The following is a 26,619-nucleotide window of genomic DNA, read 5'->3' as shown; positions in this document are numbered from 1 at the left end:
GCTAAAAAGAGCACAATGTGGTCATCCAGCTGTAGATGTGGGTAAACTTCACCAAGATCCCCTATTGTCTGAAGAGGACTTCCCACAGGTATTGGAAGAGGAGTAAGAGGCATAGAGGACAGAAGTCACCGGTGTAGGCAACGTGGGGTGTGACCACAAGTGCAGGTCCAGGCAACACGGCCGTGTCTGACTCAAATATTTGAGTCATAACCAGCCACCTGTGCATGAGTATCAGACTGAACATTGATGTTCACATGTTGCCCCACCACGGGTTCATATTACGTTATCGAAAGATAACGTAATTGAATGCTCAGAACTTCGAAACGGATGCATATCTAAACTTTTATTGTGGGGGGGGCTGCACCCCCCACACCTCCTGCTAAATATATATTCCAACTCCAGGATCACGCTACAGTGAGGAAAGGGCAAATATCCCAGTCTTCACTATACTGCAATCCCACAATGCAATCTTCGAAATGCATCCATTTAGAAGTTCTGAGCATTCAATTACGTTATCTTTCGATAAAGTAATAGGAACCTCCCCACCACAGCAACACAGATTGCATCTAATGGCAAATGCCCACTAGATGTGCACATTAAGCATCACACATAACAAAATCATAACATATTCCAACATGAACATATGAAAATGTGTCACAACAGGGATGATCAACTCAGGGCACAACTGACACAGGTATGCATACACACTCAGATTGTATCACTGTATGGAAAACAAGGGACACGCATCAGTGCTGCACATACACACATACATATCTCTGCAATATAATAACATGAAAAAAAAGAAATCATGCAGGACAAAATGGAAAAAATTTAATTTCAGAAGACACATAAAATAGTATAGTGGTATTTCAATAATAAGAGCCAGCTATATGTACTACACTGTTGGACACACTCTAATGCAGACTAGGGTGACCTCTCTGATGTCTTACACTATGGTCAGGTCTGTCCCGACATGTACAGCATACCTCTCAAACTCTTAGTGCAAGAAATCTGGGAAAAGCTTCCCAAGACTTGGGGACAAAGGCCCAAAAATAGGGACAGATTTTAAATATTACTCTTATAAATTTAGAAAGTTGCTTGAGTAACAGGGTTTGTGTTAACATAAATTATCTGAAGGACTGGAAGTCTGAAACTCAAATGTATGTCATTATTTATTGACTTCAGTCCTCCGATCATCACAGTGATTTGCCATAAAAACACAAATTTTATGCGGAACAGACCAAAAATACCAGGCAAAAATCTAGACAGTCTGTGAAAATCTAGGCAGTTGTGAGGTATGATGTACAGACACATCTTGCTCTGGTTGCTCCACAAAGGAGATGGATGGGGTTACAACACAATGTTGAGATGAAGGATCATGACTGAGATGAAGGCTTTGTGACTGGTGGGACTACAGCAAATGGGCCAGCAGTCGAACTCTGTGCAAGTTGGAGCACAAAGAGTGCTTCTCAATGGCTAATGGTGGTTCTGCAGACAGGTGGCCTGCTTCTCACTGGTTGCAATCTGCTGAGCACGGACCGAGAACACAGGATTGTACTGGTAACATGACATTGCTGCAGCACCACAGAGGCCAGTTTTTCCACTGATCATGCCACAACTACCAGACTGTCATTCTGAGTGTCCAATGCAACTGTAATCTCACCACATTTGTGCTCTTGTTCTTCATGCAGGACATCTAGCTGATGTGCCACATGATCTGTGGCATGGACAAGTGCATGGGCATCTGAACAATGACATTGCTGTGACCATTAATTTGCCTGCATCAGAAAGGGAACACCCTCTGAGGTCTGCCCATGCACAACATCTGCTCACTTGCATCTACCATGACACCCTGTTTCTGGTTGTTATGTGGAACAGTCAGCAGCAGTGCTCTTAAATGTGGTGTGTTGTTCAATGGCCTCACTTTGTTCAACATCCACTATAGCAGCAATTTCTGAATCGCTAAACAAGTGAACCTCCACATCCAAGGCTACATCTGCTGCAGCATCACTGTCAACATCATGGATGGGCTGTCCATACAGCTGAAGGTCCTCTGTGCTAGGGAAAATACTACTATGCTGAGACACATCTTGAACACATTGGAATCACAGGACAGGCAGCTGGGTGATACAGATAGTTGATGTGCTACAAGATACAAAGACACAGATCAATACAATGTGCCTACATTACATGATGGATAGAATCAAAGACATTGTATTTATATCACACTGTAATATACCCTATTCAGTCACAGCCTAACCATTGGCTTTGTTGCTGTGGACTGGAGAACAGCAACAGTTATTCCTTTCCACAAATGTAGCTTAGTGACAGACCCAGGGAATTACAAACCCATAATTCTGACCAGCCTTATCTGTAAAGCTATGGAATGTATCATCATGGACCTCATCATAAAGACATATGCAACCTCCAAACTCTGCATCTGACCCAATTTGACTTCATCAAGGACAGATCCCACATGTTAAAACCTGGTGGATTTCTTCAAAAATATGACCAGGGCCATTTACAAGGGCAAATCTGTGCACACAGCATACCTCCACTTGGCAAAGGTCTTTGATACCATCACACACTCAGCCATTACTGATAAACTTAACAAACTGAATGTAAACCCCTTTGTTGTAAGATGGGTTGCCAACTGGCTCACAAACCGTCACACACTAGTGGCTGACTCCACATCAGTCAGCAGATCTGTCACCAGCGGGGTGCCACAAGGTTCATAGCTGAGCCCCTTCTGTTTGGTATATACTTCTCCGAAGTTCAGTACAAAACTAAGAGGCTGTGGATGCCCAAGTTTGTGGACGACTGCAAACTGGTTGCAATTATTGAATCTCCAAATGATGTCAGTATACTTCAGAAGGATCTTATGCAGACCAACGACTGGTGTCTTAATCATGGTCTCAAACTGAATGCAAAGCAATGCATAATCATTCCCTTTGGTACAAACAATGTCCCTTCACACTATCAGGTTATGTGCCTGTGAAGTGGTAAGAGATCTAGGATCACAAGTAGACTGCGACCTTAACTTTGACCACCATGTGCCTACTGTAGTAAGGAAGGCTTTCTACCTAGCACACAATTAGCAAAGGCATAGCCTCTAGAGCAAAGGAGGTTATAACCCCTTTATACTCGTCACTAATCAGACCCATAATTGAGTAAAATGCCCCTTTCGGCATGTAGCATACAAAGCACCTGTAGCAATTGGAGAGACCTCAGAGGTTTCTAATTTAGAAGATCAAGGGACTCCAGCATGTGTCTTACACAGGCTGACTAATGTCTCTGTCACTATACTCAGTATTGTATAGACTTCTTAGGGGAGACTTATGCCTAGCTTATAGAGCAATCTCTGACCCAAACCTAATGAATTTGCTGCGCATCCATTAATCAAACAGGACTAGAGCTACCCATTCCAGGGACCTAAATATACCATGTGACTTGAATAGGACATGCTAGAAAGGCAAGTTTTTCTCCCAGTGAATGCCACATCTTTGGAATAGGCTACTAGTTCATTTGAATAAACTTGAAAAACTGAATAAACCAACAAGGTAATCACAAAAGACGAAAGAAAACTCGAGTCAACGGATGTAAAGTAAGTGCTTTCATTTACTGACATAAGCAAACTTCTTCAGACAAAATTCAAAAGACATTAAACCAATAAATACATTCAATTAATTACATCGCCAACTAACAATTCAAGTTCCCCACCCACATTTAAAGGAATACTTAAAAATGTATATGGCCACAGGCAGAACTACATCTCATATATACATTAAATCTTACATTATGCCAATATTTAAAATAAATCTTGAAATTAATCATCATAAAAGTCAAAAATACAAAAATACATATATTATATCGAAAAAAATAATATTTTATAAAAATACATTCATCTAATAAGAGATTTCAGTTTTAAAATGCATTTAATAGAAAGACAATCATTAAGGCCCGGGGGTACATGTGCATTAAGCCTTAACTGCCAATTTAATTCTCTCTCATCCAACCTAAACGGCACATAGCCCCCCCTAGGATTTTCCCCAACTTTATCAATAACACAAAATAAAAACTGTTGTGTGAGGAAAGACTTCACATGTCTAGCCAAGGCATTATTCAAATTCAATTTACTCATGTCATAAATGTGCTCATAAATTCTCTGTTTCAAGCACCTTTCCGTCTTCCCAACATAGAAGGCGGAACAACCCTTGCACTGAGCTAAATAAACTACTTTGCTGGAATCACAATTAAATTTTCCTTTCAGATGATACATCTTATCCCGGACAGTGAATGAGTTAGTAACATTCACATATTTACAAAACTGGCACCTGCCACACTTTCCCATCCCACAATAGGGGAAACCCATAAATATGTGTCTCTCCAACCTTAGTTTCAAATTTGAACCCTTTCTAACAGTTACTTTTGTCAGGTCACCCACCTTGTTCCTAATAAAGGGGTCCTCTGTAAGAAAACACCAATTTTTATTTAAAATTGATTTTAAGAATGCTGCATCAAGTGAAAAGGTAGTGATGAAATTAGTAGGTAATTCCCCACTCGTCCTAGAATTTTCACCATCAGAAGCAATCACAGAAGTGTCACCAACCAAAGAGTCACCAATAATTCCGAGCTCGTTCAGGCCAAGATTCAAATTATATAACCTATTCATGTTATGTGCATGGGAATCCATAATCACACTATTCCCAAAAAGTAGGGGTTTAAAAGTCCCAACAATTCTTTTATAATGGACTTAATCTATTAATTGGATTATAAGTCCCACAGGGTAACCCCTTTTAATAAACATATTCTTCAGTAAATCACATTCTGTCAAAATTTCAGATTCTAGAGATATCATCCTAGCAGCCCTCACTAACTGTCCTTTCACTACTGCTCTCTTCTGATGGGGAGGATGTGAGCTTGAAAAATGTAGGAAGGCATTAAGAGTATGTGGGCTTTCTAAAAACATCTGATAAATATCTCTTAGTGATGTTATCCTTACGTAAATCAATGTCTAAATAGGCGATGTGGTCACTACTAAATTCCCAAGTAAATTTCAGGAAATCAGTGAAATTTGTGATATGTTTCACAAAATCTGATGCTGAAACAGAATCACCCTCCCGGATGATAAAAATATCATCCAGGCATTGCGTATACCAGACCACCCTCTGTTTAAACATATCATCCTTAAACAGATATGTCCTCTCCCAGTGGGCCATAACAGTGTTTGCAAAAGTGGCTCCACAGGGTGAGCCCATGGCAACATCCATTTTCTGCAAATAAAATTCCTGATTAAATATAAAATAGTTATTACTCAAGACCAAGTCAAGAAAATATTCAATTAAATTAATTTCATTGCCATCTACCTTTTTATCTAACAAAAATTCCCTTACCCAATCAATACTTAACCCCTGAGGAATTATAGTGTATAAGTCCCGAACATCAATAGTAAAGAAATTATATTCCTCATGGTAAGGGAGTTTGTTAATAGTGCCAAGAAAAGCCCATGAATCCTTACAAATGTGTAATTCACCCTTAAGGTGCATTTTTAATTTGCTATCTACCTATTTGGTACAGCCAAAAGTCATAGATTGCCTGCTGTCAACAATGGGATGTAAGGGATGATTTTCCAAATCCTTATGGATTTTCGGCAGGCCAAAAATAACAGGTGTCAGTGGGCAAATGATGTTCAAATAATTATATATTTCCACATCAATAGAGGCATCAATGAACAAATCCTTAATGAACCCCCTAATCCATTGATAAGCTCCATTCATAATGTTTCTGGACACTTTTTCATAAGCCGAACTAGTTAGGAGTGTACGCATCCTCCTATTATAAACAATTTCATTCATAAAGATTAAATCTCCACCTTTGTCCGGCTTAATAATACGTATACCAGCAAGTTTCAACTCATTCAAAACCTCTCTTTCACAAAATGACAAATTATTAAAAAAACTTTGCTCATTGTTCAGTAAATTTCTAATGTCATTCTCACACACTCTCTCAAACAGCAAAATAGAAGTGTGTAATGGAGGAATGAATAAACTCGCAACCCTAAAGTCTTTCATCACATTAGTAGAATTACCTAGTAACACATTCAAATTTAATTTACTAGTATAACATTTAAGGTCAATCAGAATCTTTGCTAAATCAGAACGGACACTCGGCACAAACGTTAGCCCCTTTGCCAGCACTTTGATTAGAGTGTTAGAGGGAACAAAACACGAATAATTAAAAATTTTAAAATCAGCCAATTTGTTGTATAATATCTGTACACCAGTCCTAGGTTCAGAATTCAACAAGCTGTTTGTATAAATACCATCGCCAGTCATCATCTCCTCTGCTTGTTCTGTCTCCTCTTCCATTGTCTTCCAGCTGGCCCTCCCGGCTGTTTGGATTGGTTGTTGACATTAGTGCCATGAAAATCCTGGGGGCCTGATTGGTTATTAGTGGCAGTAGTCGGGTTACCTGAATGGGTTTGACCCTGCCTATTGATAAGTCTTTCAGTACACCTCACAGGAAAATTATCATTCTCCATACCATTAAGGGACCACTATGGTTAAATTGTGATGCCTGGTCATCATTATTGTCAATAAGCATTTGTCCACTTGTATTAACATCAGCCAAAACAACTTGTTTGTTAATTGGGGGAGGTGGATACGCTAGACCATGCTCATAGTCATGTTTGTCCCTAATCAATTTCTTCAACTTGATTTCTTTTATTTTAGTTAGTGAAGCCTCAATACTGCTAAAAATCCGAGAGTATTCAAACCTATAACAAAAAAAGTTGTTGTCCGCTTGTATATCCAAGTCCAAGTGGGTAAGTTCAGTTCTAAGCTTATCAAACTGAGAATTATAATCTTTGACAAGATGTTCTAAACATTCACAACCCTGTCGATCAAAGAGATGTAATAAGTCAGCATGAAAATATGAGTTAGGGATGAGCCCGGTTGGATGATGCCACTGTCTCAGTCCCTTCGGGACTTGCTGTCTGCTTAAGCATTCTTGCAAGTATTGAATCTCTAACTATAGCTTTTTAAATTTGAAAAGTTTCCGATCAAATGATTTCAAATTGGCAACGATAATGTTCTGACCATTCACTATATTGCCAGATTGATCATGTGTCGAGCCAAGGTCCGGACAGAATTGCACAGGGTCCTTAAGCCGATCACTCAGGGAAGGAAGGGTACAATTCAAACTGCCCAGGTTTTGTCGAAAGGTCCCAGGTCGATGTACCTCATTAACATTGTTACAAGGTACTATAGCTGGTGTAGAAGCAGACCCATTTGAACTTGCTGGGGAAATTGTGGTATATGAGAGGACCCCCCAATCCTGCGATCCTGGAGGATAAGTAGATGCAATAATCTCCGAGGTAGTAGCCAAACGTCCCGCGAATTGGTTGGATAAAATGTTAACCCATTGAGTAAGGTGTTGGATTAACATAATCATTTTCCCAATAGAATCAGCCTCAGACTCGAAATCCAAACTTTCGTTGGGAAACAGAGGTTGTGACCTTGAATGTATTTATTGGTTTAATGTCTTTTGAATTTTGTCTGAAGAAGTTTGCTTATGTCAGTAAACGAAAGTGCTTACTTTACATTCGTTGACTAGGAGAGTTTTCTTTCGTCTTTTGTGTTTACTAGTTCATTTGAAGCAGAGCACTTCTATGACACTCTTCAAAATGAACCTAGATGAGTGGATGGGGCAGCTGTAAATTCTTATTAGGGATAGCACCCACAACACTACTGGACATGGACAGTCATTACTAAATACAATCCTGGGTATTGACTAGAGTATATATGGTATTATATTAGGGTGAAATGGCTAGGCTTGAAATGGTTGATAGCCTAGTAAACACCTATGATCATATGATCCTAAATAGTAATGATGTTGCATACTGTCTACTGTATGTATGTTTCACGTATTTTACATAAATGAAGTGTATAATCTGTTTACATGGCCAAAATACTTGACATATGTGATTAATAAAAAAAAAAAACATACCTGGCAACAACTCATGGGAAGATGGTAGTGTTCAACAGGGATGAACATCTAGTGTAGGGGAAAAAACTGCATTACTGATCACATCATTTACACCATTAACCAGGTAAACATGGTTAAAGCATACAGAATGTGTGACATATATATGTATACCACTCATATGTGCACCTGAGGAAGTTGATGCAGACTGACCTAGGAATGGTAAGAAGGACACAGTATTAATAGAGGTCAACTACAAGATTAACAACATGCTTATTAAAATACCACTGACAGAATTCTGCTGTGGAGAGGTTGTGAGTTCTACTGTGGATCCAGCAGTGGGAAAGTAGAGACAGACAGCACAGTCATGTATTTAGCAAAAAGAATACTGACACCATTAAATACACAACACAGTAATATGGGCTGCAGACAGAACAGGATATGAGGACTGCCTGGGTCCACATGGTTGGGGCAACAGGAATAAAGAAAGAGAAACCATTCTAGACTTCTGTCTGGCAAATGGATTAATAGTTGCCAAGACATGGTTCAGAAAGGAAGACAGTCACAAGATCACATACTAGAGTAGCCAACATGCAACTCAGGTAGACTTCCTCCTAGTAAGGAAAAGGCACTGGGGTAGAATCCATGATTGCAAAGTCATCCCCAGAGAAACAGTTGGCCTGCAGCATAAACCACTAGTTGACACTCTCAGCTGCAAACAGTGGTCAGAGAAGGCTCTAAGGTCAACAGAGACCAGGCTGAAGACCTGGAAGTTGACGGAAGAGAAAGTACAGCAGTTTAAGGAATTACTAAGGGCTCTAGCAACCCAAGAAGAGGAGGAAATATGTAGAGTTGAACAAGAATGGCAGTGCCTAAGAACAGCATGTGCTAGGACTACAGAAAAGATATGTAGGCAAGCCACGTATGGAAATAAGGTACATAAGGAAAGCTGCTGGTGGAATGCAGAAGTCCAGTAAGTCATCAAAAGAAAGAAGGAGTGCAGGAAGAAGTGGGAGATAGAAAAGACTGACCAGGCTAGGATGGACTACTGGTTGTCTAACAAAGAAGCTAAGAAAGAAATTGCAATAGCAAAGAATAGGGCATAGGAGGCAGTTTACCAACTTCTGGAAAGTGACTCAGCAAATGGCACAAAAATACTATATTAGGTTTCAAGGCAAAGACAGAAAGATAAAGAAGATAGTTAGACACCCTTCATAAGGGATGCCAGGAACAACTTTCTCACCAGTCCACAGGACACTAAAGGCAGATGGAAGGAGTATTTCCAGCCACTTCTGAATGAAGAAAACCCTACAAAAGTTGTTCTGTCCTAGAAAGAGCCTACGATGAGAGAAGAAGAGGAGCCCACCATAGAAGTAAGAACAGCACTAAGAAAAATCAAATCAGGGAAAGCAGCAGGCTCAGATGAGGTTACAGCAAATATGATAAAGATGCTGGGTGAGATAGGGGAGAAATAAATGGCTCCTGGGGGTACTCATAGCAGTGTGGAAAGAAAGGTGTATTCCAGATGACTGGAGAATAAGCATACTCATGCCAGTGTACAAGAACAAAGGGGACATGCACAACTGTGGGCAGTACAGAGGAATCAAACTCCTATCACATTGCATGAAAGTTCTGGAGAGGGTGATTGATTAACAGATACACAGAGTAGTAGAATGTAAGATGGGAGATGAGCAGTTCAGCTTCAGGTCTGGATGCAACACAACTGACCTGATGTTTGCAGTGAGACAGTTACTTGAGAAGAAGCTAGAGATGAGGGGAGAGACCAAATGGGCATTCCTAGACTTGGAGAAAGTATACAAGTCCCAAGAAAGCTGATCTGGGCAGTACTCTGATGGTTTGAAGTCCCAGAAACATTTGGTAGAATTAGTGCAGGCTATGTACAAGGATCCAATGACTCAAGAACGAACAGTGTTCGGCCTCACAGAGGGGTACCGAGTGGGAGTGCGTGTACACCAAGGTTCAGCTCTGAGCCCACTGCTGTTCATACTGGTGATGGACTACATTAGCAAACAGGTTGAAGGGGGCATACCAACAAAGCTGCTGCAAGCAGGCAATGTGGCATTAAAGGTAAAGTCTGAGCAAGAACTTCAGCAAAGGATAGGAGAATGGAATCAAAACTAAAGGCACATGAGATGAAACTAAGCACAGATAAGACAGTGGTAATGGCAGCAAACTGGGGAAATCAGAAGAAGCTGAGACTAGAGATAGAAGGGCAGATAGTGGAACAGGTAAACAACTTCAAGTATCTGGGAGGGGTGGTTGAGGAAAAGGGAAGTCTGAATGAAGAGGTCAAAGCTAGATCCAGAGGGGCTGCAGTCAACTGGCATAGAATATCCAGTGTAGTCTATGACAGAAGAATGCCAAAGAAGCTGAAAAGTAAAGTGTACAAGACAGTGGTGTGACCAGTACTACTCTATGGTACAGAAACCTGGGCAGTAAGGGCAGAACAGTTGAAGAAGCTAGAGGTGATGGAAATTAAGTGCCTGAGAAGGGTGGTAGGATGCACATTGTGGGACAGACGAAGAAATGAGGACATAAGGGCAGAAGCCAGAGTAGTTCCAATTGCAGAAAAGATCAAAGAGAACAGATTATGGTGGTTTGAACATATGTGCAGAAAAGCAGAAGATGATCTGGTGAGGAAGATTTGGGACAGAGAGGAAGAAGGTAAGAAGAAGTGAGAACGTCCACAAAGAGGTAGATGGACTGTGTAAAAGAAGATCTGCGACAGTCAGGCATGAATGTTGAAGAAGGAGGGAGTGTGGCACTGAATTGAGACAGTTAGCGACAGTTGACACGATACCCCGACCCCATGTAGAAAAATGGGAAAAAGGGGGCTGATGATGATGATGATGATGATAATATGGTCTGCATACTCACATGATGATGTTGCAACTGTACACCAGATGGGGCTGTATTCATATATATTGACATAAATGTCAGGTATCATGTGTGCTACATGTTGAAAGCTATGACAGTTTTGTTTTAACACACCTGGTTTGTCTGCACTTGAAAATGCATGGCTTGCCCTTTCACTGGCTGTACCTGTTGTGTGCAATGGTAGGAAAATAGCAATATGACAATAAACATCAGTGCCATTAAATGAGGTTGAAGCACTTACAAGGCAGTGTTCACAGGAACAATATACACACACTCACATCCCAGGCCCTGGTTTATTCCTAAAGTAGATGGACCTTAAATATTAGTGCAAACAGCATTAGGAATGTTGTTTGGACTGCTCTGTCTGTAACTCATTTGTGTTCATACATGTCATTAGACTTATGTTTATCATCTTCACCCTGGGTGGATATGTGTGCATAGCTAAACTCTGCTGCTGTAAATCAAAAACAGCAATACACGAATATACAAGCAATATACAAGCAAAATGCAATTACTGTCTCAATACACAGCCATGTAATGGAAATAAAGGCATACATGTTCATCCTGTAACTCCAGCTTCAATCCCTCCACCATAGATGTCACTCCCCTCTTGCTGTATGAAGTGAGGCCAGAAATATTGTGATGTCATTGCAGAATCAGTGGTGGTCAATCACCAGTTGCATCCCTCAATCTCACATAACATGACACTCTGTTGGCTGCAGGAAGGATCATGTCTGAGCAGTGTCATCTACATGCTTCACAGAATCGTTTGCAGCCTACTGCTGCATTGATCATGCTGGAGAGATCCATCCAGATTTCATTTCTCCAAACAGTATCACCTGAACAGCCTAGCAGTCTCCTTCCATATTGCTGGAGAGCATCAATTACGATATCATTTTCCTGGGGGGAGAAGTTCTCACCCCTAAGATGGTTGACCATCTGAAAAATAGTGATATGTACATGATAAAATTCATATTTGAGCTCATTTATGCATTTCATTCTGTAAACAGCATATGTCAACATAAACAGCATGCATTCCTTTGAAATGAAAATGTCTGAATAACACTGTATGTGTGATAAATACTAATGTGACATATTACAAATATCAATGAGGCCTTCATACATAACATTGGAAAATGCATGTCATATTCAAATACTATAACAAATAACAACTAGAAGAACTTATGGAACACACTGGCAAACCTCAGGATCCATAGCCAGGCAGAGGTAGTATGGATCCTTACTTTACTGAGGCCGTACTGATAATGCCTTTGTTAAGAATTGTCATTAGGCACATATCAGTAACAACAAGAGCACATTTTTTTAACAGATTTGTTATGAGACATGAATTAAGAAATATGTATAATATTAACATCACATCCTAGATATGGATAGTGCTGGAATCCGTAGGATTCTGTACTTATACCAAGGAGTGCAAGGAGAATTACCAATAAGAATTACAGATGATTTGTAAATTAGCCTTCATATACTCTTAACATCTGCAATGGAAGTCTGTCTATAGAACTGCATATGGGACTGAAATAAACTGTTTAAAAGAACAGCACATGTATGCACGAAGTTCAAGGCAACATCACTGCAGTAACTAATAATAACTTCTGTTAACAATAACCTTTTGAGTAAAAATTAATTTAAACATGTACCTTTTGAAATGATGAACTTTAAGAGATTTACTAATCACCAAAACAGAAATTGTACCAATTGCCAATGTACCTCGCATTCCAAATCACAGAATCAAATTATGTCTTGTATGTACCCACATTTAAGTGCAATCTGTGCCAAACATAATTAATGATGTTCATTAACGTTCAAGTTTTTGGAATTCATTTCATGCACAACCATGTAAATTGGTTTCATGCACCAATACTCCCAGGTGTACTGTGTAAACACCCAATATGTATCGATAAATGGTGCCATGTGTGGCCATTATCTTGCAATGATCTGATAGCATGACATCAATGCCACTGTCAAATATTGATTTTTGATTCATGTACTGAGCAGACCATTGCTTACTGCAAACTGTGAGGCATGTGAGCACTTCTCTGTGTTTGTATTTTCCAGACCTCTTCGACTTGAAGATCATTATGGCTACTTCAAGGAGGCTGAGATGTGTCTGTGCACCCAACTGAACCAATGAGAAGACCACCCAGATGTTGATCATGTATGCTAGATTAGAGCAGAGGATGATTGTCCCACCCAGAAGGTTCACCATGATTGATAAGTGGAACCAGATCACTGGGGAACATTGATAGAGGATGGAGATCTACTGCACTGGAGTGCAGATTCATTACCTCTATGATGACCTGCATCTGTGGCACAAGGAGGAGTTTCAAAGGAAGATCACCGAGGTGCGGAGGCAGCCCGTAGATCCCTACAGTAAGTATCAATATTCTATGCATGCCTGAGCAATGCTCATGACTTTACAGATATTTCTTGTCCCATATGTATCAGATAGATGTTTTTATAACAATATATAAGTTGCTGTAACAATTAGCGAATGGGGATAATTAAGTGGACTTTGTAAATGCTGCCCTATTAACTATGATTTTGATTCCCATGTTGTTAATTTATTTATCAATGTGTATAATATCCACAATTATGTCCTTTGTAGATGTAATATGTTTTACAGCATCTAATTACATAATTTTACATAACCACTGTCCTCCTGCATTACAGACACATATAGCATCTAGGCCAGAAATGACTGTGCACTTTGTAGTTTTCCATTATAGTCTCACTGTATCACCTACTTCACTGTTATACACTGGAATAAAAACACATATATAACTTCATTACATCACTCCTCTTAATAAAATTACACAGACACATTTATTTAATGTAAAATATAATGCTGACTGCTTACATTTATTTAATTTAAAAAGTAATGCCTGTCTGACTGCTTACATTTATTTAATGTAAAAAGTAATTCCTGTCTCTGTGCTTACACTTGTTTTAGTTATGTGTTTATAGCTCTTATTTCTTTAAAATAAATGGTCCAATAATTGTTTGCATTTTTCATATTCATCCATTCCCCAAAGGACTTCAAATAAACAACTGCAGTACCTGTTTTCTAAAGTGAAACCCTTAGTAAAAGTTAGCTAGATCTGTAAAGTAACAGACTTGGTATGTCTACATTTTGGCATGGTTCCAATCTACATCAGAGAAAACATACGTCTGTACTGTACCAGTTGTCTTTGTTAAATTCACACTTAGCATTTTTTGGAAGAACCATATTCTAGTACTTTATATAACATTTTTTGGAAGAACCATATTCGAGTACTTTATATTAGCATGTATGTTGTGCATAGTAACAGCTCATTGAGATGCTCTTTCAATTTCTGTGAGTATGGCTGTAATCCATAATGTTCTGATAACTTCAGCTTTCTAATAACAGAGATTGTAAAGCAGTACCTGTTTGTATAAGGATGACATTTGCTGACTGTCAGCTTGGCCTGTAACATAACCAGCCAATATGTCTAAATTTTGGCATGTTGTGGGTTCCAATCCACATAGTGGAAACACATATCCTGTACCTGTTTCCTTGGTTAAATTCACCCATTATCATTTTTTGGAAGAACCGTATTGCGATACTTAATGCTTGTGTTGCACGTGGTAATGACTCAGTGAGTTAGTCTTTGAATTTTTACAAATATGACCATAATTCATAATGTTTTGATAGCATTAGCTTTCTAATAACAGGTTTGAAATGTCTCTTTGTGTAAGAATAGCATATACTGGCTGGTAGCTCAGATTGTAAGAAAACAGGCAATTTTGTATGTATTCTAGCATGCTGTGTGCTCAAAGCCAGAGAGGAGACACATATATCAGAAACTGTTCTCTTGCTATAATACACCCATAGCATGTATTTACAGAAACATATGACAGTTATTGATATTACTGTATATGTTGAGTGTAGTTGAGAATAACTCTGTTAGTCATCAAATTCCTACTAACATATTTGTAATCTGTAATGTTTAGTTAAAATCAGCTATTTAACAGCAGGGACAGTAAATCTTGTTTAATCCTGTTATATGTCTAAGCAATTCTTTAGTTAGTATTGTATACATTGTAAACGTGCTATGAAGGTCTGTTTTTCATGAAATAATAAAGTCATTTGTAGAACAACATCATTCTCAAATTTTAGTGACTTGGATGGGCAGACTAACAGCTGCAATGCAGAACAGGGAAGATGCATGTATTTTGCTAGTGATGTGCAATTTTTCAAGAAATATCATGGTCCTCACACATACCTTACTGTGTTCATTATGTACAGCTACATGCATCATTCTGTTCACAGAAGCTGTATGCTACATGCCACTGTCACACTGTCTGAGGAATGGATGATCTCCATTACTGTTAATGTTTCTGAACACAGTACAGGCACAGATGTAAATTTCAAACTGTTTAGCTACATGACCAGCACATATTCATACAGAGTCATGTGCATCTATTGGATACACAGGCTTGAGGATCAGCTGAGGGGCAGAGGTATGTTGATTATTTTACCTATTTTATGAACTGAAATGCATCTTCCCCTGTGCACAGGCCTGTACATTTCACAATAACATGTATATTGATTAGAATGCAGGAAGAGCTATCATGCATCAGTAGTGTAAGTAAAATCATCATATGATAGTTGTTCATGCAACTGTGATTAAAATCTAACAACGTTGATATTTTATGTATCACTGAACAATTGTTTCTGTACACATTTTGTGAAATGGACTCCACAACCAAAATAACAGTTGTATTGGTACATCGTCACACATTTTTAGGGAGGTGTTTTGCATGCAAATCTATGTGTTTTGGTAAGTCTTTATGATGTATGGTTTTGGGTGTTTTTTTCTTTTTTTAGAAACACATTTTTAAATCTGCGCTGGTGGTGCTGTGGTAGTGTTGCCGCCTCACAGTAGGATGTTGTCCTGTTTGATTCTCAGTTAGATTTTCTTCTGTGTGGAGACATGCATGAATGGGCGTACCTTCGTTGAAGGTTGTGCGTCAGGGCTGGCAACTTGGCACGTTAAAATCTACTGCCAATCATTAGTGGACCAGAGTTCCGCTGTGGCGACCCCTAACTGGGAAAAGCCGAAAGACAACAAAAACTTATAGCTTAAGTGTACTGACCCTTGAGCAGATACCAAGCTTATTGCAGCAGGTCATATTCAGCACACCCTGCAGGTCAACTTTGGCATTGCATCTGTCTCGAACCCCTTAGGTGTTTTTCTGGAAACATAGTTATAACCTAGGGTTACTGACACTTGAGCAGATACCCAGTTTATTGTAGCAGGTCATATTCAGCAGATCCTGCAGGTCAACTTTGGCATTGCATCTGTCTTGAACCCCTTAGGTGTTTTTGTAGAAACACAGTTATAACCTAGGGTTGACACTTGAGCAGATACCCATTTGGTTGCAGCAGTTCAGTATCAGGAGGCACATATACAGTATTGTGATTTTTCAGGCTACTGATTGCTAATTGTTTTGGTAGATAATGCATATAGTTATGCACCTACAATATTGTTAGTAACAGATACAATACATTCTCATATGTCACCAGCTTTGTTGATCATATCACACTTTTACTGTTGTACTCATTATATTGATGTGTATTCAGCCAATTATCATGCTGCCTGTCCCAGATTTTATCATATGGCTTGCCTATTGCCCACAGTATTGTCAGATCCCCTTTCCTCATTTTAGCAATGACACTGTAGCTGCTTATAAAAATCATTGACTGCAGACAGCACTATCTGTTGACATGAGCATTCATTCTTACAAGGCTAATGATGTATGTGTGTGTGTGTGTGTGTGTGTGTGTGTGTGTGTGTGTGTGTGTGTGTGTGTGTGTGTGTGTGTGTGTGTGCCTAAACATATAGAATTACTCAGAAAGGAATAATGATTCCCTTTTTAGGACTACTACATATAGTGCCATAGGTAACTCTGTCCATAATGAACTTGTGTCAGTACCTGTGTAAATTATCATCATAACCATACTGTATTTTACTATGATATTCATGAGACTGTTCTGTGTGATAGACATTTGATTCCTTTTTCTGTTATTTTGCAATTAATTTTCACAGTGCATGGGACCTGTGGACATTCTCTTATCTAAGGACAATGATGACACATACAAGGTCATTGCCAGAATCTTCCAATGATTATGGTGGTGAAGATGATGATGCCGAGGAACCTGGGCCCACCCATGCCCAAGATACCCTGCCTGCACTCAGGAGGACACATAGATACAACCAGGAATGAGACAATTATCTGATGGAGATCTGGGAGGTCATGACTGACATGTTCTGAACACAGATTAAGGACATGATGGGAACCTTCTTTGAGGATATGGCATGGGCTATGCAGGAATCATTCAGGGCAACAGCATGTGAGATTATTCAGGCATCTGAACTCCATGATCCTGGTCCCTCAGGTGTGTAAGAATTGTCTTTGTGTTCCACTTGTGTTATGCTGACAAAATGGTGATTGCCATTTCATTGATTAGATTGTACATGTACTCTTGTGCATGCATACCATTTACTTCAGTTTCAATGTGTATATGACACACATTAACATCTTACACTTTCCACACACATTCAACTATCCATGCATTGTGGCAGTTAACCTGCAGATAGTTCTGCAAGAAGTAGCCTGAAAACATGTATGCTACTGGGGTGACTAACAGACAACACACATTGTCTATACTCCATCACTAACAATATGATATGATTTCTGTTTAGCCAATTCAGGTATGTGCAACATACAATCATGTCTTTCCACATGTTTTTTTGGATGACATTTGTCATGTTGTTCCACTGTCATGATTCGGTATTGTGTGTCATGGGTTGACAATACTGTTGCCATGTGAGATCATAAATTGGTATATCCGGTCTATGCACAGTCCTCCTTTTCTGACTGCATCAAACAGCAATGTAACATTAATCTGTACACACTGTTACAGATAGCACATTCTTTCACAGCATATTATGCTTTTTTTGTTGAATGCAGCATTTCCTCACCCATTATGTAGTGACAATAGTGTACACATTCTATAAATCGTTGTACACATTAAATGACTGTAAATGTGTGTGCACATAGTCTGATACATACTGATACAACAATGTACCTTTGACATGTGAGCATTCACTGAGTTACTGCTAATGTGCTGTAATGATATTCACAGTAGTGTCCTCTTTTCCATAATGAGCGGGGTGGTTGATGCACACTTATGTTTTTTTATTTGACATTTGCATGACAGTATATGTGCATGTGCTTGTAATTGTTAACTTGCTTACCTATGCATGTTAATGTAACAAGACTGCACATTACTGTCTATGTGTGTTTTATACATGTGCAGTTCTGTGGACAACAGCAATCCATCTGACCACTTGATATATATTTTCCATCTGGTTAAATGCATTTCTGTGTGGCTTCTGCAGCAGCCTGTGTGCTGTACACATGCATTTACATTGTTTCAACTTGCCTTGTCCTGCTTTACCCTGATGTGGACCCAGGTGTTCCACCTCCTTCTCACTTTCATATTACACTACTATTTTTTCAGGTATGTTTGCCTTTGCTAAAACTACTCAGCATTGCTATGTATTACTTAACGTGTGCTACATGTATGTCCATTGTACAATACGGGACACGTGCACACAGGTTGCTGGCTAATGCTTGCAATGAGTTCTTGTTCTCATTATACTTGTTTGCTATCCAGTGTAGTTTTTTCACATCCATGTGCACAACCTGCTATATTTATTATGCTGTACTATTACCTTTTTGAACATATTATTGCATATCATTGGTTTATGTATGTGTATCAACCTTGATTTCATGTACATTCCATTTATGCCACTGATAGATAAACATGCACATCTACACCTGTGTGTTGCCTTTGTCATGGCATATGTGTGTAATGTGTGTAACATATGCATATTCCATTACTCATTTGTTTGGGTTGTGTATACTTACTTGTGTATGTATCAGCACCCGTTGCTCTTTTGCAGTACTTCTGCTTGGCACTGTGCTTGTTTGTTTGCCTTTTATGTGCATGGTTATAGGTTTGGTTCTATCCTCTGAAGTTATCTATGACTGTTAGACCTGCATTTGCTCAACGGTGAGGTTGCTTGGTTTACACCTGCACTGTTGACAGACTATCCAAAAACCAAATACGACTGGACACTGCTCGAATACCAACTCCTTCTGTTTATTAAAAAATAGACATACAAGTGATAAGCGCTTTCGGGCCTCTGCCCTTCATCAGATAAAGCATCTCCCAAAACCAAACATTTTAAAACAAGTACAAACCAATAGAAAGTCAGTAAAAATCAGTAAAAAACCCGCCTGTTCTTAAGGGCGGGTCTCATAGGAATGACTTCATTAAGCCCAGGACTCCTGTGTGCCATAAACTCAATTATCCATTTAGATTCAGCTAGCTCTGTTAATTGTTTAATGTCTCCCCCTCTTTTGTTCAACTTCACATTCACTATCACTTTAAACTTGAAACTATGTGTAGGATGAGCTGCCAAGTGTCTATATAATGCATTGCGTGTGTCTCCATTTCTAATCGAAGAGGTGCTGCAAGACCCTAACTTTAAACATACAGTTGGTCTTGCCCACATAAAAACTTGTGCAGGATTGACACTCAGCCAAATAAACCACATCAGTGGTTCTACATGTTGCTCTCCCTTTTAAATCAAACAATCTTCCAGTCACTGGATGTACAAAAACACCCCTACTATCTACATAAGCACACGCCTTGCATAGCCCACATGGAAAAGTGCCCTGTTTAGTGATGGCCAGATTATCCATACTGGTCTTTGTCTTATCCCTACAAAGTAAATCTTTCAAGTTTTTATTTCTTTTATATCTAAAAAGCATACCCTTCAACCTTACATCACTAGTTAAAATGTTCCAATTCCCTAGTGATGTAAGTTTGAAGGGTATGCTAGGTGATAAACCGGTTTTTAGATATAAAAGAAATAAAAACTTGAAAGATTTACTTTGTAGGGATAAGACAAAGACCAGTATGGATAATCTGGCCATCACTAAACAGGGCACTTTTCCATGTGGGCTATGCAAGGCGGTGCTTATGTAGATAGTGTGTTTTTGTACATCCAGTGACTGGAAGATTGTTTGATTTAAAAGGAGAGCATGTAGAACCACTGATGTGGTTTATTTGGCTGAGTGTCAATCCTGCACAAGTTTTATGTGGCAAGACCAACTGTATGTTTAAAGTTAGGGTCTTGCAGCACCTCTCTCGATTAGAAATGGAGACACACGCAATGCATTATATAGACACTTGGCAGCTCATCCTACACATAGTTTCAAGTTTAAAGTGATAGTGAATGTGAAGTTGAACAAAAGAGGGGGAGACATTAAACAATTAACAGAGCTAGCTGAATCTAAATGGATAATTGAGTTTATGGCACACAGGAGTCCTGGGCTTAATGAAGTCATTCCTATGAGACCCGCCCTTAAGAACAGGCGGGTTTTTTACTGATTTTTACTGACTTTCTATTGGTTTGTACTTGTTTTAAAATGTTTGGTTTTGGGAGATGCTTTATCTGATGAAGGGCAGAGGCCCCAAAGCTCTCATCACTTGTATGTCTATTTTTTAATAAACAGAAGGAGTTGGTATTCGAGCAGTGTCCAGTCTTATTGGTTTTTGGATATTTACTTTGGTTTATTTGACTGGACTTTGGTGAGGCACAGAACATTGTTTTGTTTTTCATAGAGACACTGTTGACAGACTAATTGGATATGTGTGTATTTATCCAATGTTTGCTGTAATTCTACTTTATTACCCTGGAACACATATCTATCATTGGTCATACACATCTGGATATGACTGCCAGACAGTTTGCGATATATCGTAATGTGATAGTGCATAGGTTGATATGTTTTCTGCATTTTACTATGGCTGTTGTGCATCCCCACCCTGTTTACCAACTGTCCATTGGCTGGGTTGTGCAGCACGCTGTTATGCAACTTAACTTTCCTTACTGTTTTTTCCAACCTTTGTCTGTCTTGTGTTGTGCTATTTGTTCTATGGGCATACCTGTTGCGATTACCTTCTCCTCCTCTTTCCCTATGTTTACATTTCCTTCTATTCTAAAAAAAAATGAGGCCTATTCCTGCCCCCCAAAAAATTGCCCATGCCCCTCTGAATTTCCCTCAGATTTTCCTATTCCAACATCCCTCTTTTGTGTCCCTGTTCTTCACTCATACCCCACATCTCCTTTTCTATCTCCCACTTTCTTGAGTGTGTGCATTACCTGTGTTCCCCACATAAGTCTCACACCCATTGTTAGCAAATGTTTGCTATAGAGATGCAGGCCATGATTGCCCTTCACCTTTAATTTTTTTATTAGAAAATTTACGGATTCCTTCCGAATCCATAAGTCCAAGCTGACATGTTTTAATAACACATGTATTACAGAGATATCCATAGTTGTCTCTGAGTTGATTGTAAAAAGTGATGCCAATATATATATAATAAAAATAGCATTGAATCTTTGAAGCATGGATTTTAAGTTACTGGATGAAATACAAAAATATCCATTGTTGTCTGAAACATTTCTGTGTCTGCTCCTGAGAACTTATGTTACAAATGCCATGTGGATTAAACTGGAATAGTTGGCAGTTTTTTGTTTTTTTTTTTTTTGGGGGGGGTGGGGCATGGTGATCATAACAGAGTCAGCTGCATGTTTTTTACACACACACACACACACACATATATATATATATATATATATACATATATAATATACATATATATATATATATATATATATATATATATATATATATATATATATATATAGATATATATATATATGTATATATATATATATATATATATATACATATATATATATATATATATATATATATATATATATACATATATATATATATATATATATATATATATATATATATATATATACACACACACATACACACACACATATATATATATATATATATATATATATATATATTGGATGCTTGAATTATGTTAATCTTTCCATAGCTTTGATACTGTACAACATGACTGGACAACTGTTTCTTATTACTTATGAATTACTTACACATTTCTATAGTGCACAGTTGGTACTGCAATAGCCCATTGTGCATTGAGCTATTTTGAGTTTCTTGTCATATATTTACATATTGCAATGTTATCCTCAAGTTTTACTCAGATATTGGCATAAGTGAGCATAGAGTCCAGGTGTGTGTGTAAAATACCCCAGTTCAGTATACTTGGTGGTTAGTGCTACTCAGGTTCAAACCCTGCACCTTAGGTACAAGGAGCAAGAGTCTGCATTCTCTACCCATACCACCAGTTGTGAGTTAAGAAGTTGGGCCCATAGTTTTCAACTGTCCAGATTTTCACAGAATGCCTGGAATGTTTGGCTCATACTTTTGGTCTGTTCCTCTTAAACTTTGTTTTCTGGCAAATCACTAAATAATGATAACCATTTAAGATTCAGTCTTACTGTCTTTCGGAAATGCATGACAACACAAAACATTTTATTCTAGCAACCTTATAAGATTATACAATCAATGTTTAAAGTGTGTCCCTTGTTTTGGGCCTTTGCCCATCCACAATCAATTTTGGGTCTTTCCAAATTTTTTGTGCTGCAAAGTTGAGAGAGATAACTGAGTGTTAAGTGAATTTTACAAGGAGCTGAGCGCTTCAAGGGAAGAGAAGTTCAGTGCTTTTTATAGTTGCTCTCTGCATATTGTTAGTAGCACAACAGGTAATATATTTGCTTTTGTTGCAGAAGGCTGTGGGTTCTACTCCCCTTGCATATAGATAGATTGCTGATACTGTACTGTGTTGTACTTTTAAGGGGGTGAATGCTGCAGTCCTAAGAATGTCCTCCTTTGGAGATGATACCTGGTAACTATGAACCTTTTAACAGTTTACCATCCATTCCCTATAGCAACATTACTAGCTTATCATTTTTAATGCAACATAGGCAATTTGTTCTTCAAGGGCAACAAGCACTTTATTTGTAGATGAAACAATGAAATATAACGTTGTTTGCTAGCAGCAACCATTTCATTAGTTACAGATACTTTAATGTGGAATTATTTAGATGACACTTTTACTTCTTTGGAGATTGTGCATATTTACTGATATTGGTGGATTGTAATGACAGAAGTTTAAGTAGACTTTTATGATGAAAATGTTCTGAATTGGGCAGCTTTGCCATTATTGGTTCATACATTTTGTTTCATTGCTTACTGGAAAAATGTTTAAAACAATCAATTTTAAAACACAGGTATGCTGTATTATATAAGAAATATAATTTAATACAAACAGGAAGGTGACTCAAAGAAAACACGTATGTTTGCATTATCCTAAATATGTGTGCCTGGGTCTATGATTTGAAAACAGCCCTAAGATAAACTTTATCCACCACTGACCAGATGCATTTTCTTTGAATGTGGGTTTCAATGCTGTTCCAATGAATGACAGTTTCAAGGGCAGAGAAGTTTTAATGCTAAGTCTGTTTTCATTGTGAGACTGTATTGTTCTGTTTAGCAGATGTCTATCAGTGTTTATGCTATAAAATTTATAATCAAAGTTTTAAATGAAATCTAAATAATCTTTGTAGAAATAAAGCATAAATCAGTATGCACATTACAGTGTTTATGGTAAATGGACAGAAACAGCCAAGTAATGGGACACTGGAATGGCTGCGGGGGGGGGGGGCTGAGTATGGGGGCCCCATTTTACCATGGTTTTCTGAGAGGGGAGGGGCGGCAAACTCAAAGACAACCCCGTGCGGTACAAACTCTAGCTACACCACTGGGACAGAATGGCCATGAAAAAGTAACTGCACACATATAATGGGTAATGTATATACTGTGGATGTCCAAAAGCATCAGGGGGTGGTGTCAGATTAGTATACATTTGAAATATTTTTTACCACATGTTTGTGCAGGGTGCCACTTGCCGCAAAAGGTTTTAAACATGAATAACAGAAACATCATTGCAAAGAGAAGTATAATGTAGTGTCACAATAGGTAGAGTAATTCCCTGCTAAGTGTCTTTAAAATCATGCTCCTGTGCTGTTGCCCAGCTTACACAACTACTAACCATGTAGATTCTAGGCTGTCAGCATTGTTATTATGCAATAATCAGGGGATTTGTTGAATCACAAAAAGTGGGCACTGTGTAAGGTTGTTCACTTAGTGTAAGCTCCTACATGGTGTTTATGTTTCCAATGGATGTCAATGACATCAGGAAGATATGACAGGTAACTTTGTTGTTTTTTTGAGTGTTTCTTCATGTTTGTGCAGTGCACAGGATTCAAATAGAGTGCATTGTAACTTTTCCCATGGTGATCTGACATTATATCTTATAGAACTGAAGTGTAATTAGCAATAATTAGTGTTTTCTGTACATTTTATGACAACAGGGATGAAAATATACAATTTTTCCATCACTTACCTTAGTTATACACAGCTGCACTCTGCTGTGCTTTGTTATGCACAGTGGATTACTGCTCACTGAAGCAGGACCTTTAAATCATGTTAATTATATCCTAAGCAGGTGAATTCCACCTTAATTAGCCAAGCACACACAATGGACCTATTGAAAAAAATGTATAAAGTATGCATACAGCCTACATTCTGATTTTCCCTCGATACTTCAAGACCGTTGGAGTAGAAACCTAGAAATTTTAACTGAGATAATGCTAGTGGCTCCTGCAGCTATTCTACATCTGCATGTGCTAGAGGCTGAAGTCAATGATGCTGGTGCTGCTCACATTAACCACAAGTGACACCACTCCATCAACTGTTACGTCATGAGAAATGCCAAGGAGATTATCTTGAATGTGTTTGCTGGCAATCCTGGCAGTTATCATGACTCCCATATCTGGCAGACATCACAGCTGTGCCAGATGTTTCCCTGGGGGAATATCCCACAGGGCCATTTACTGGGGGATACTGGCTACGCCCTGTAATGGTGGATGATGACACCCATCAGAAATGCACACACACACACACATAGAAGAATGCCATAAGAAAGCACATGCACAAACTAGGAACATCATAGAGCATGTGTCTGGGCTTGTGAAGTCATGGTCCTTTTGTCTAGATATATCCAGTGGGGCCTTGCAGTATAGTCCATGCACATGTACACAAATATTTGCAGTATGTGTTATGCTCCACCATCTGCTCCTGTGCAAACAGCTGCAGAAGGATCAACAAGGGGAAGGGACACACATCCCTCCCACCAATGCCTAGGTCACCACAGTCGCAGTCACATGAGGACTCAGATGAGGAAACTTCAGCTGCTGTCCCTGCAGGCAGATGTAGGCATGCTCAGTATGCCCTTGCTTAGGCTAAGAAACAACCCACAGCACATTCACTGACCACTTAGAGACCTAAGAACTAATACCTTTCTCTTAAACATATACATACATTAAAAATGATGAAAGGCAATTCACACGACCTGTACCTATCCATGTATTGGCTGGGTGCTGCTTGCATCAGACAGATTCAATCCTGAACTTGTGTCAATCACTGCATTTGCAAGTTAGGTCCTTAACCTATACTGTAGTCTTGTGGGAATATTAGGACATATCCTTATTATCTATGAATTTCATACAGTATGCAAGTAAATAGCAGTTTATTTGTACAGAAAATTAAGTAACGTGACTACTGGCACTATTTTACTATCATGTGTCCATTTGTAATTAGGAGGCTTTATGCTTGAAACCTTCATACAGTCCTACTGCAGCAGATTATTGGTACATCATTCAAGACAGAAGTTAGAAAGTGAGGCTACACATTGCAGTTTCTGTCTTCAGACTTGTCTGCATTCAAACAGTAGATGTGGTTTGTTCCCCTACACCATAAAAGAGTGGTGTCCCCTTGTAACTACCATAACAGTAACTTGTCTATGCTGCTCCCAAACCCCTGGTAAATGAGTGTTTGTCACAATTATTATCCCCTGCATTTCCAGGAGAATACTTTTGATTTGATTATACATCCTATGTGTTAGTAACTCATGTATGGCAATGTACATTGTTAGACAGGAGTTTGTGTGATAAATAACCCCTGTTCTGGCAAGCGGCTTCTGTGGCCAAAAGGACTAAGTTAGCCATCCTGTCTGATGAAGCTGTAATGCTGTTGACTGTTCAAATCCTAATATAAATAGAGGTTTTGGATGTGTACTAGCAATAGATTGTGTTTTACAGACTGTGACTCTGTGTGCCATACTGTTATTAGCTTTGTCTTGTATTAATTCCACTTTTGCGTGATACGCCTCATATTTAAAACCTTTTTGATAAGGCTTAGCTGGTTTGCATGGAGCACAGAAATGCAGAAACAGTAAAAGAGGAAATAGGATTTATGTTTGACCGCCAACCACAGACACCAGATACATTCATTCAATGCCAGTAGTAATCAGGAAATCCTGACTATATATATATATATATATATATATATATATATATATATATATATATATATATATATATATATATATATACACAACCCCGGCCCCAATTCAACTCACCCCACCAGTACTCTCCCCACAACCACCTTCACAACTACCCCTACACTGCCCTCATCTTACACCTCATACAGTCATCAGTCTCAGTCACAACAATCATTCCCAGCTAAAGACTTAACCATTTACTCTCTGAATATTCAAAGCCTAACAAATAAGGTCACTGAGCTGCACTCATGAATTGC

Source organism: Protopterus annectens, chromosome 5.part0, assembly GCF_019279795.1.
Source record: "Protopterus annectens isolate FY-2018-M chromosome 5.part0, PAN1.0, whole genome shotgun sequence".
Classification (NCBI taxonomy): Eukaryota; Metazoa; Chordata; order Ceratodontiformes; family Protopteridae; genus Protopterus; species Protopterus annectens.
This window is presented reverse-complemented; position numbering follows the sequence as displayed.